We start from the raw sequence: 8,193 nt of genomic DNA, 5'->3' as shown, positions 1-8,193 counted from the left end.
GCTCCTCTGGCAGGCTAGAAAAGCCCAAGATGGCCGGGATTAAAGGGGGAAGGGCAAGAAACTGGCCGGGCCTTCGTGCCGCTGTCAAATTTCCTGGGAATTTTTTCCGGGCTCCGGTTCTTAAGTAGAAAATGGTTCTTAAGAAGACACAAAAAAATCTTGAACACCCGGTTCTTATCTAGAAAAGTTCTTAAGTAGAGGCGTTCTTAAGTAGAGGTATCACTGTATTACTTTTGGAAGAGGTTGGTCCTTGCCCACTTCTTCTCAAGGCTGAGAGACAATGACCAGTGGTCTAAGGTCACCCAACTGGCTTTCATGCCTGAAATGAGATCAGAACTCATGGTCTTCCAGTATTTAGTCTGGCGTCTTTAACCACTGCCCTAGGCTGTCCCACCTGGCCACCTTTTAAGATTTGTGGACTTCAACTTCAAGATGGCCATCTGAATTCTGGGAGCTGAAGTTAACATGCCTTAAAATAGGGGAGGTGGGGTAGAAACCACCTGCAGACCATCAACAAACAGACTCAAAGAACCCTTCTTAGAATTTCCATCCCAACTTTCGAGTTTATTTTGTCAACGGGAGGCGAAGGGAATCAAATCCTGTTTTATTTTGCTTTTTTTTTGTTTACCAAAAGAATTGTTTGATTTTCTTACGAAATCGACAAGTGAAACCTAGCATTTTCTGGTCTCGGTCCCCATGATTTTGTACATGATATTGTCAACAGCACCGTGTTTCCGCCAGTGATGTCATCATGTTTCCAACGCGGAACCCTATTTGTTGCGTATTGTACAAGCACAAAAGTGATTCACAAAGGCCTTTCAGCTTGGACGGTGGGAGGGGGATGGTGGGAGCCCTTCAGCTAGCCATGGTTTCTTTTCTTTTTTTTAAGGTGGAATTTAAAGGCTGGTGGGAAAAAGCAGACTGCAATCTGATGGGATTTGAAAAGTGGCACAGAGATTTGAAAAGTGGCAAGAACCATTACACTGGTCAACACACACACAAAATCATCATCAAAGGTAATATGCCTGTTTTATGGAGTTTGATGTGCTGATTCCAAAAATATGCTTAGTTTTGTTCTATCACATAAAGTTTCTGATATAGAAGCATTTTTGTTATTATATTATTTCCACATTTTCAATGTACTGTACGTGGTAATTATTGTTTTCTTAATAGAATAGAATAGAATAGAATAGAATAGAATTTTTATTGGCCAAGTGTGATTGGACACACAAGGAATTTGTCTTGGTGCATATGCTCTCAGCGTACATAAAATAAAATATACATTTGTCAAGAATCATGTGGTACAACACTTAATGATTGTCATGGGGTCAAATAAGCAATGAAGAAGCAATATTAATAAAAATCTTAGGATATAAGCAACAAGTTACAGTCATACAGTCAACATGGGATGAAATGGATGATAGGAATGATGAGAAAAACTAGTAGAATAGAAGTGCAGATTTAGTAGAAAGTCTGACAGTGTTGAGGGAATTATTTGTTTAGTAGAGTGATGGCGTTTGGAAAAAAACTGTTCTTGTGTCTAGTTGTCTTGTCACCAGTATATTTCCTATACCTTATAATAATGATGCTGCTCCATGGAAACTATACCTGCTACAGAACAAAAAACTATGTACATTTTTGAAATCAGAACAAAGCAATGATTCAGAAAAGTACAAGGTCAACTGTGATGATTACAAAAGATATATTTTGTACACCTGTGTTATTGTTTTCTTAATGTCGTCCGTATATTTCCTATACCTTATATTAAGGATGTTGCTTCGTGGAAACTATACCTGCTACAGAAAAACTATATACATTTTTGAAATCAGAACAAAAAAGCAATTCAGAAAAGTACAAGGTCAACTACGATGATTACAAAAGACAGTGCAGTCAGGCGGTAGGGAAAGCAAGTAGGATGCTTGGCTGCATAGCTAGAGGTATAACAAGCAAGGAGAGGGAGATTATGATCCCGCTATATAGAGTGCTGGTGAGACCACATTTGGAGTACTGTGTTCAGTTCTGGAGAGCTCACCTACAAAAAGATATTGACAAAATTGAACGGGTCCAAAGACGGGCTACAAGAATGGTGGAAGGTCTTAAGCATAAAACGTATCAGGAAAGACTTCATGAACTCAATCTGTATAGTCTGGAGGACAGAAGGAAAAGGGGGGACAGGATCGAAACATTTAAATATGTTAAAGAGTTAAATAAGGTCCAGGAGGGAAGTGTTTTTAATAGGAAAGTGAACACAAGAACAAGGGGACACAGTCTGAAGTTAGTTGGGGGAAAGATCAAAAGCAACATGAGAAAATATTATTTTACTGAAAGAGTAGTAGATCCTTGGAACAAACTTCCAGCAGACGTGGTAGCTAAATCCACAGTAACTGAATTTAAACATGCCTGGGATAAACATATATCCATCCTATAAAATACAGGAAATAGTATAAGGGCAGACTAGATGGACCATGAGGTCTTTTTCTGCCGTCAGACTTCAATGTTTCTATCTTTTTGTAGACCTGTGTTATGGTTGCCACCAACCCAACGGGCTAGAAGAAGTTCCAGAATTCTCTCGACTCTCTCCAGGACTGCATTGCAAACGTGGGAAATAAAACATCAACCACTGGTGATGCAATTTCCTACCCGGCCCAAGCAGAGAAACAAATAAATATGGTGCAAATTCCTGATGGAGGGCTTTACATAACAGCAAGCAAACAAAATCCAGATTGCCTACGCCACCCCTAATTAGCACTGCCCATATCCTTGAGTCATTGACCTTCCCTACAGCAGCCAAAGACAATTTATTTTTTAAAAAAGATACATTCCCAGTCCTTAAAAAGCTGCACCTCGGTTACCTTTGGCGGAAAAAAATATCGACAATATTCTTCAAGTAAAATGAGTTGAGGGAGTGGATGACATCCCCTGTTACTCTGTGTCCCTAACCTTTGAATCCTTAAAGGATTGGGGGGAATCCATCTTCACCCAAGCTGGATGGATGGGACAGATGAATGCATGGAAGACATCTAGCTATATGCATTCAAAGAACGAGGGAGAGAGGGAGGGAAGGAGGGAAAGACGGAAGAAGAACGAATCTAGCTATATGCATTCAAAAAACAAGGGAGGGAGAGAAGAAGTGAGTGAGTGAGGAAGGGAAGGAAGAATGGGAAGAAGGAAGAAGAAGGAATCTATCTATATGCATTCAAAGAACGAGGGAGGGGGAGAAGGAGTGAGTGAGTGAGGAAGGGAAGGACGAATGGAAAGAAGGAAGAAGAAGGAATCTATCTATATGCATTCAAAGAACGAGGGAGGGGGAGAAGGAGTGAGTGAGTGAGGAAGGGAAGGAAGAATGGGAAGAAGGAAGAAGAAGGAATCTATCTATATGCATTCAAAGAACGAGGGAGGGGGAGAAGGAGTGAGTGATTGAGGAAGGGAAGGAAGAATGGTAAGAAGGAAGAAGAAAGAATCTATCTATATGCATTCAAAGAGCAAGGCAGGGGGAGAAGGAGTGAGTGAGTGAGGAAGGGAAGGAAGAATGGGAAGAAGGAAGAAGAAGGAATCTATCTATATGCATTCAAAGAACAAGGCAGGGGGAGAAGGAGTGAGTGAGTGAGGAAGGGAAGGAAGAATGGGAAGAAGGAAGAAGAAGGAATATAGCTATATGCATTCAAAGAACGAGGGAGGGAGAGAAGGAGTGAGTGAGTGAGGAAGGGAAGGAAGAATGGGAAGAAGGAAGGAGAAGGAATCTAGCTATATGCATTCAAAGAACAAGGGAGGGAGAGAAGGAGTGAGTGAGTGAGGAAGGGAAGGACGAATGGAAAGAAGGAAGAAGAAGGAATCTATCTATATGCATTCAAAGAACAAGGGAGGGGGAGAAGGAGTGAGTGAGTGAGGAAGGGAAGGAAGGAAGAATGGGAAGAAGGAAGAAGAAGGAATCTATCTATATGCATTCAAAGAATGAGGGAGGGAGAGAAGGAGTGAGTGAGTGAGGAAGGGAAGGAAGAATGGGAAGAAGGAAGAAGAAGGAATCTATCTATATGCATTCAAAGAACGAGGGAAGGAGAGAGGGAAGGATGGAAGAAAGGAAACGAAAGGAATGGAAAGGAAAGGAGGGAGGAAGGAAGGAAGGAAGGAAGGAAGGAAGGAAGGAAGGAAGGACCTCACCTACAAAAAGATATTGACAAAATTGAACGGGTCCAAAGACAGGCTACAAGAATGGTGGAAGGTCTTAAGCATAAAACGTATCAGGAAAGACTTCATGAACTCAATCTGTATAGTCTGGAGGACAGAAGGAAAAGGGGGGACATGATCGAAACATTTAAATATATTAAATGGTTAAATAAGGTCCAGGAGGGAAGTGTTTTTAATAGGAAAGTGAACACAAGAACAAGGGGACACAATCTGAAGTTAGTTGGGGGAAAGATCAAAAGCAACGTGAGAAAATATTATTTTACTGAAAGAGTAGTAGATCCTTGGAACAAACTTCCAGCAGACATGGTTGGTAAATCCACAGTAACTGAATTTAAACGTGCCTGGGATAAACATATATCCATTGTAAGATAAAATACAGGAAATAGTCTAATGGCAGACTAGATGGACCATGAGGTCTTTTTCTGCCGTCAGTCTTCTATGTTTCTAAGTAAGTAAGTAAGTAAGTAAGTAAGTAAGTAAGTAAGTAAGTAAGTAAGTAAGTAAGTAAGGAAGTAAGGAAGGAAGTAAGGAAGGAAGGAAGGAAGGAAGGAAGGAAGGAAGGAAGGAAGAAAGTCACTCTTCTTACCTATAAGCTAATAAACGTGGAAGAAATATATGATTTAATTCAAAGCTCTATATAACCTCATGCGAAATTACTCATAAAATCATTGCCAGCCATGAACATCCCAGAGACAGGTCAAGGTCAAACAAAGTTTGCAAACATGGCTAGGATGAGTGCCTATGAAATGTTCAAAAGGGGACAATTCCACAGAAAATTCATATCCAGGCTAGTAGTTGGGAAGTCACAGCAGCTCCGGGCAACCAACTGACCGACTTCACACATTTGATTAAGCCATCATGCAGTGATTTGATTATGTAGCTGTGCAAACCCTTGCTTTATGACTTAATAGGTTGTGTAAACTCAACACAGATATCTCTTTTCTTCTGTTGGAGCCCACCCGGTCACTTGTCTGACCTGAGGAAGGCAGATTCTCACAGGACTATTGCATCTGTCTTTTGGGTTGAGGGACCCTGTTGTAAGCTGACCTCCAGATCATGTGAAGTACGGGTACCACTTTATAAAGCCTTAGTAAGACCTTTGTGGTTGTTAGTTGCGAAATCAGGTCCGACCCATCGCGACCCCATGGACAACGTCCCTTCAGGCCTTCCTGTTCTCTACCAACTCCCGGAATCCATTTAATCTCACTCTAACTGCTTCAGGGGCTCCATCCAGTCACCTCCTTCTCTGCCATCCCCTTCTTCTTTTGCCCTCAATCTTTGCTCCTGCACATTTATTTATTTTATTTTATTTATTAGATTTGTATGCTGCCCCTCTCCATAGACTCGGGGCGGCTCACAACAATAACAAAAACAATGTAAGAACAAATCTAATAATTTAAAAAACACTAAAAACCCCATTATTAAAAGCAAACAAACACACAAACATACCATGTATAAACTGTATAGGCTCGGGGGAGATGTCTCAGTTCCCCCATGCCTGACAGCAGAGATGGGTCTTAAGAACTTTACGAAAGGCAAGGAGGGTGGGGGCAGTTCTAATCTCCGGGGGGAGCTGGTTCCAGATGGTCGGGGCCGCCACAGAGAAGGCTCTTCTCCTGGGTCCTGCCAAACCACATTGTTTAGTCGATGGGACCTGGAGAAGGCCAACTCTGTGGGACCTAACCGATCGCTGGGATTCATGCGGCAGAAGGCGGTCCCGGAGGTATTCTGGTCCGATGCCATGAAGGGCTTTATAGGTCATAACCAACACTTTGAATTGTGACCGGAAATTGATCGGCAACCAATGCAGACTGCGGAGTGTTGGTGTAACATGGGCATATCTTGGGAAGCCCATGATTGCTCTCGCAGCTGCATTCTGCGTGCACACAACCCCCGCCCCCCATCCCCTTACCAAGCCCAGGATGGTGAAAAAACGGGCAAATTGGAAATTCATAAAATGCACTCCCAGTTTGCCTGCTGTGCTGTGTTTGCACTCCGGAGGGTTCAGGGAAGCTTCCTGAACCCTCTGGAGTGCAAAAAACAGCCAAACAGGCAAACTGGAAAGGTGAACTTCTGGTTTGCCCGTTGGGTAGTTTTTTTGCATTCCGGGGGGTAAAACGGCTTTCCCGAAGGCCAAAAATTAGCTGGACGGCGCATGCATGCTGGAGCTGACATAAGGCAACACCTCGTGTGCCTTCCAATATGGCTTCGTGTGCCACCTGTGTCATGCGTGCCATAGGTTTGCCATCATGGGTATAGGATCCCCTGCTTGAGCAAGCGGTTGGATTAGAAGACCTCCACAATCCCTTCCAACTCCATTATTCAGTTACAGTGATCCCTCATTTTTCGCGGGGGATGCGTTCCAAGACCACCCGTGAAAAATGAATTTCTGTGAAGTAGGGGAAAGATATATTTTAATGTATTTAACGAGTATTTGGACTTTTAAAACCCACCCTTTGCATTAAACAGTCATTCTATAATGTTTCTCAGCTGGAACTACATGTGATATGCTACCAATTTCTTTAATAGAGTACGTAGACGAATTTTATGAATTTTTAATGGATTTAAAATTTTCAATGGATTTAGTGGATTTAAGCCCCCTTTGAAAACCCATGAAGTAGCGAATCCACGAAAGATGAACCGCGAAGTAGCGAGGGATTACTGTATTCTGATATCCATCCTATATTTATTTTATTTATTCTTTGTCCAATATACAATACATATGGAAGAGAATAGACATTAAGTAATGTTCTGTCCGGGTCCCTCCAGAAGCAAACACCAACCCAAAAAGAGAAGCCAGACACACTGGTAAAAAGCGAAGGCAGTTTATAGAATTCAAAGCAAACACAGGTAACAGAAAATGTCCTTACAAACAGGAACACGCTGAAACTTCAAAGATGTTTCACGAAGGCCATGAAGTAAAACAGGATTCTTTCTGTCAAAAACAATGCTGGAGATAACAAACATACGCCTCCCCCAAGTCTTCCAGTCTTCTAGGCCACAAGCCAAGATCAGAGACGCCGAGAAGCAAAGCAGGGTCACAGAACTTCCACATGGCTGAAAGGGCTTGCCTGCCTTTTAAACCCTGCTGAGGAGAACCACACCCAAACCCAGCTGTTGCCAATTCAGTGATGCCAATATCTTTCTAATTGGTCCCGTCTCTGAGATGCACGTCACTGTCTCATGTCAATTATAGCCTGTGCTTCCTCAACCAATGAGGCCAGGCTACTGGCTGGGGAGAGCCCCCCCCCAGGGGCTCTCAGGCTGCTCCCCCTCATCCTCTTCCTGACTTTCCTCTCCCCCGTCTGCTTGGTCCTCCCCCTCCTGTTCACTGTCCTCCTCCTCCGGGCCTGGATCCAGCAGAGACGCAGCCGGTCCCTGAGGAGCCTCAGGCTGAATCACAACAAGTAATATATATAAAGGTAGAAAGTAAAAAAGAAGAGAATATATATGATATAAGAGATACGGAAAGAATATATATGATATGTCCATCTTCTGCATCCATCAGGAATTTAAAGAATCCTTCTGCCCTAAAACGCCTGACCTCCCCTTCAGCCAAAGCTCCAAAATCAATTTTTTCCTCCCCCACAAGCCTTGGATTACCCCCTCCCTGAAAGGAAAGAAAAAAGCAACAACAGAACCAGCTTCGACCAGAAAACTTTAAGAAAAAAGAGACAAACAACAACAATATTGGCCCTTGCAATCTCATCTCTTGTCCTTTTGCTCCTCGCCATCACTTCACGCTGCCAGATCCCATTCAACGCTGAAATGGATCCCCCATTCAAGACAAGAATGCAATGCCTCCAAGAATAATTAGCAAAACGGAGCGATGCAACTCCGAGGCTCGTTGGGAGGCTGCAAATTGGTTCCAAATAGCAATCAAGAGAAATTTGGCTTCGCCGGTTGTCGGAGGGACTGCGGTGGCCAAAGCTACGAGAGATTCCCAAGACTTTTTACAAAGCTTTCCAGCCAAAGCAGTGGGTGAATTTAGACAAACCCCCTCCAAAA

At 42.8% G+C, this 8,193-nt stretch overlaps 1 long non-coding RNA gene across 1 annotated transcript in view; it reads left to right on the top strand.

Annotated features, from left to right (window-relative positions):
• Positions 1 to 899: 899 nt before the first annotated feature.
• The window catches only part of LOC139172187 (uncharacterized), a 79,432-nt gene continuing 72,138 nt past the window's right edge, over positions 900 to 8,193 (top strand). Inside the window, exon 1 of the long non-coding RNA XR_011559845.1 lies at positions 900 to 1,016. This is a non-coding gene — a long non-coding RNA (uncharacterized lncRNA). The remainder of the gene's footprint in view (positions 1,017 to 8,193) is intronic.

This window comes from Erythrolamprus reginae, chromosome 9 (assembly GCF_031021105.1).
Source record: "Erythrolamprus reginae isolate rEryReg1 chromosome 9, rEryReg1.hap1, whole genome shotgun sequence".
Classification (NCBI taxonomy): domain Eukaryota; kingdom Metazoa; phylum Chordata; class Lepidosauria; order Squamata; family Dipsadidae; genus Erythrolamprus; species Erythrolamprus reginae.
This window is presented reverse-complemented; position numbering and strand designations above follow the sequence as displayed.